The sequence below is a fragment of the Meriones unguiculatus genome, chromosome 6, assembly GCF_030254825.1.
Source record: "Meriones unguiculatus strain TT.TT164.6M chromosome 6, Bangor_MerUng_6.1, whole genome shotgun sequence".
Taxonomy (NCBI): domain Eukaryota; kingdom Metazoa; phylum Chordata; class Mammalia; order Rodentia; family Muridae; genus Meriones; species Meriones unguiculatus.
In genome coordinates this window covers 52,090,657-52,095,945 of record NC_083354.1, presented here as the reverse complement: position 1 = coordinate 52,095,945, position 5,289 = coordinate 52,090,657, and positions in this window count along the sequence as shown.

Here is a 5,289-nt window from a genome sequence, read left to right as displayed (position 1 = left end):
CCGCCTAGTGGTTGTGTCTGTTCAAGGCGCGAACCTGCCAGGAACTAGGGGACAAGCAAGGTCCTCGTTTGCATCTTGCCTGGTACTGTTTTAATTTTGGAGATGAGAACGCCCTACAAATGCGTGTATGCACACGTACACCTACACGAACATACCTGCAGACCCAGCCATGCTTCCCATGAAAGTCTATATGTTAAATATGCTCATCCTTGGATGAGAGTTGCTGCTTCAGGAGTCGGAGGGGACAAGAGTGGGTGAAAATTTCCATGGTTGTGCTGGGGTGATGCCGCCTAAAAATGGTCATCCTTCTGTGAGATATTATCATGACTGTATCTGAATTTTTTCTTTAGGCATATTTTCAACACGTGGTATTTGTTGTAGCGGTGATAGCTGTCATTACCTGAAGACACACACACATATCCTGATACGTACACATAATTATGAACACAACCCTATTATCGTTGGCTTTAATGTCAACTTGCCACAAATTAGAATCAGCCAAGTTAAAATAATAATAATAAAAAAACTCACTTGGAGAGCTTGATTGCCTTAATTGATGCAGGAAGACCCAGCCAGATTGTGGACCCATCCAGCAGCAACCCAGATAAAAAGGGCATGGCAGAGGGAGGCTCTCTCCACTTTCGCTCTCTTGGCTTCCCCTCTTGCTGATTTTGCTTCATTGCTGACAACGCAGATTCTATCAGAACCAGCATGCCTATCGTGGACTGAGGACAAGTGGCTCTCAAAGAACTTTCCAGGTTGTCCATACGGGTTTGGAACTTCTGACGCACTCAGCCTTGTGGACTGAGAAACCACTGGCTTGTCATTCTCTCCTGTGAGAAACAGCTCCTGTGGGACTGCCTGACCGCTGAGGCTCTCAGCCTAAAGGATGAAGCAACTATCCGATTCTCAGCCTCTCAGGTGCAATGCTGTTGCTATTTTAATGTGTGTACATGAGTGCAATCGCGTGTGTGTTTGCGTGTGCAAATGTGTGTATATATACATACGTAGCTACATATTCATCCCTGTGGTTCTGTTCCTCTAGAGCAGTAGTTCTCAACCTGCGTGTGGAAGCCCTCACGGGGGCCTCACATCAGATATCCTGTATGTCACATATTTACATTATGGTTTGTAGCAGTAACAAATTACAGTTAGGAAGCAGCAAGGTGATAATTTTGTGTTTGGGGGTCACCACAACATGAGGAGCTGTATTAAAGGGTCAATCACCAGGAAGGTTGAGAACCACTGTTGCAAAGGACCCTGACTAATGAGCATCCTCAGTCCTGTGAGAGATTAGTGTTTATTTATTCCGTAGTGGGGATAAAGGAAACTGAGGCTTGCCTGAGGTCACGCAGCTTGTCAAACCCAGATCTGCTGACTCCTGACCCCATCTTGCCAGCCTTCCTATGGCACTGCCTTGTGTCACATTCACAGAGTGAACTTGGCCAGCAGGGTCAAATCAACTGGTGGCTGTCACTCACCCACTAGACTGTGGCGCTCTGCTTAGCACTCTCGGGGGATAATCCACGATGCCTCGTCCAAGAGTGCAAAGGTTTTTCTCTAAAACTGGGCACGCTAGCAAGCTCAGTCCTCAGAAGGCTGAGGCACGAGTTTAGCTGCAAGTTCAAGGCAAGCCTGGTCTACATAGTGAAGGCCAGGCCAGTCAGGACTGTATAATGAGACTGTGTCTAGGGGCAGAGGTATCTCCTCCCCCTCCTTCACCATATGATCCAGACATTCTGGTTCTTTCTCTTCTCTCGCTCACTTTTTCTTCCTTCTTTCTGTGTTCTCTCTCTCTCTCTCTCTCTCTCTCTCTCTCTCTCTCTCTCTCTCTCTTTGCACCAGCTCTACTGTACTGACAAGAATGGTTCAGGGCTTAGAGATGGCTCCATGGTCTCACTATACCAACAGTCCTGACTTTCCTGTCTCCCTGCTCCTAGAGATCAGGAAGAGCTTCAGGGGCTGGAATCCATCAGCTTATGCGAATGCTTGGACCCATCCTGAGAATACCTAGGACTGTGATGGGGACAGTCAGTGACAAACCACTCTCAAGAGGTGGCAGGGCCATGCATGAAACACAACGCTGCGAAACAACTGGAGTCTGTCAGAGGACGGGGACTGGTGACAATTAAATGCACTGAGGGATCCCACAAAGGAAGGACTTCACCCAGCCCTGGATATGCAGGCCTCTAATCACAGCTACTCTGGAAGCTGAGGGGGGTGGAGGTGGTGGGGGGGGAGGTACTGGGGAGTATTTTACAAGTTCAAGTCCTTAGTGGGATCCGGTTTCAAAACAGGAAATAAGGATAGGAGGAGGGTGCAGCTCAATGATAGAGTGTTTGCCTGGTGTGTGTGTGTGTGTGTGTGTGTGTGTGTGTGTGTGTGTGTGTGTGTGTGTGAGGTTCCAGGTTAGAGCATCACAGACAGTGCTCATTTTCTAGTTCTTAACATTGCTGTGTTGATGCAAGATGTTGAAGCTGAAGGATGTGTGGAAACTGTATCATTTTGCCTTTTCTAAGTCTGAAAGTAGTCCCCAGAGACCCTTAGAGCAGCATCTCCATCTAACTGTCATCTCTTTAATGCCTGGCAGCCAGATGGGTCACAGTCTCCATAATCTTGTCACTTCAGCCATGTCACTGAGCATGGTTGGTTGTCTGGAGAGTTCAGGTTGTCACCAGCATCCACAGGTCACCGCTTCTGGTTGCTGAGCTGTGTTCTGCGTTGTGGGTTTCTCCGATTGTATAACCGTTCACCTGTGGAATGACAGCTGAGCTGTCTCCAGGCTTTTTTGATATTAGGAATAAAGATGTTATAAGCAGGAATTACAGGGGGTTTTTTTGTTTTGTTTTTGTTTTGTTTTGTTTTGTTTTTTTACACACACGGTTCCATTTATCCAGGAGAGAGACCCAGAAGCAAGTTTGCTGGGTTTTAGAATAGCTTCATGCTCACGCTTTTTGGTTTTTTTAAGAAAATGTTAAACTGATTTCCACAATTTGCATCATTACCAGCAGCAAATGAATAATTGTGTCTCCAGATCCTGGGCAGCGAGTTCGCTGTGCTGATCAGTATGCGGCTTTTCCCCCAATGGCTAATAATGTTGAACATCTTTTCCTGTGCTTATTTGCATGCCTGCGTATTCTCTTTGATGGTTTATCTTTGTGTCTTTTGCCCATTTTATATCCAGATTGTTTGCATCACGGCTGAATTTGGAGCATGCTGCATACATTCTAGTTACTAGTCCTTTCGGGGATGTGTGATATGCAAATGTGACTTACAGCCTCTGCTCTTAAAATGTTTTCATTTTAAAATTACAATATAATTACATCATTTCCTCCCTTCTTTTTCTTCCCTGCCAACCTTCCCCATGCACCACCTCACCCTCTAGACCCCCTCCCCTCCCCGCTCTTTCAAATTTATGACCTCTATTTCTCTGTTGTTACATATGTGTATGTGTATGTACATACATACATATATATGTATCCCCAAGTATATAAACACAACCTGCTCAGCCCATATGTTACTTGTACGTGTGTGATTTCAGAGCTGACCACTTGATATTGGATCATGATCATGAGAGTTAGCCCACTCTCAGCATTGTTTAGTCGTGGATGGTTCCTCCTCTAGGGTGGAGGCTCCATCATATTCCCCTGCTTCCTTAGCACGTCTGTTGGTGCTGCCCTTGCTTGGGTCTTATTGAGCTTATACCTTTATCTTCATAACACAGTCTCTGACAGGTCATTAGTCAGATGGGGCTCAACTCGCTATTTCCTTTTAGGGGCTGTGCTTTTGGGATCAAATCGAAGGACTCTTTAGCCCTAGCCTGAAGAATTCCTCTCTCTCTCTCTCTCAATTTTATAAAATCGTGTGGCTTACCTGGATTACAATTAAGTCCATGACCCATTTTGAGTTAATTGTTGTCCACAGTGTAAGACAGACTGATATTCTTTTCTCTAACCTATGGATGTCTGACTGTCCCCTACTGTTTGTTAAAGTGGCTGGAAAAGCTGGGTGGTCGCCATGTCTTTAATCCAGTGGTTCTCAACCTTTCTAATGCTGTGACCCTTTACTACAGTTCCTTATGCTGTGACGACCCCCAAATCATAAAATTATCTTGTTGCTACTTTATAGCTGTAATTTTGCTACTGCTATGAATCATAATGTAAAATCTGATCTACAGGGTATCTGATATGTGACTCCTGTGAGAAGATTGTTAGACGCCCCCCTCCAAAGGGGTCAAGATCCTCAGGTTGACAATTTCTTCTTTAATCCCAGTAACACTTGAGAGACAGAGGCAGGGGGATCTCTGTGAGTTCAAGGAATTCTAGGTCAGCAAGGGATATGTAGTGAGATCCTGTTTAAAAAAAAAAAAAAGCTGGATTTTCCCACTGAATTTTTATCTTTGCACTTTTTTGTTTCTTGTTTCTTGTTTTGTCTTTCGAGACAGGGTTTCTCTGTGTAGCCTTGGCTGTCCTGGACTCACTTTGTAGACCAGGCTGGCCTCAAACTCACAGAGATCCCCCTGCCTCTGCCTCCCTGAGTGCTGGGATTATTAAAGGTGTGTGCCACCACGCCTGGCTATATCTTTGCACTTTTGTCAGAATTAGCTGAGTGGGAGTGAGGAGATGGCTCAGCCCACATTAAAAAAAATTAAAAAGAGACGTGGTCATGCATAAGCCTGGCACTGGTTGACATAAAGAGCTGATGTCCTCCTCTAGCCCACACATACACATGGAGCTGCACACAGATCTCATTTTCTCTCTCTCTCTCTCTCTCCCTCCCCATCCCTCTCCCTCTCTTATACACACATTGACATGTTGGATTGGATTACACTGTTTGGATTCTAAATATTGAAATAGCCTTTCATTTATAGACTCAAACTCCCCCTGTGTTTCACTTTATTTTTTTAAAGATTTGTTTCTAAGATTGTGTGTGTATGTGTATGTTTGTGCTTTTGTCTGTGCAGGTGCCTGAGGAGGGCGCTATATCCTCTGGAGCTGGAGTTACAGGTGATTGTAAGCAGCCTACTCTTTTTTTGGGTGCTGAGAACCAAATAAGGGTCCGCTGTAAGAACAGCACTTTCTCAAAATCACTGAGTCATCTTCCCAGCCCCATCTTCCCTTTCATCAACTGACAGGTTCTCTAGCTAAAATTTTGATGATTTCTGAGTTTGGGTTCATGAGAAATATTGATGTATCGTTTCCTAATTTATTTCTGTGATGTCCTTGTTTAGACCATGGCATTGGAGCAGGATTTGGCTTCACAAAAAGAAGTGGAAAGTTGTCCTTCTGT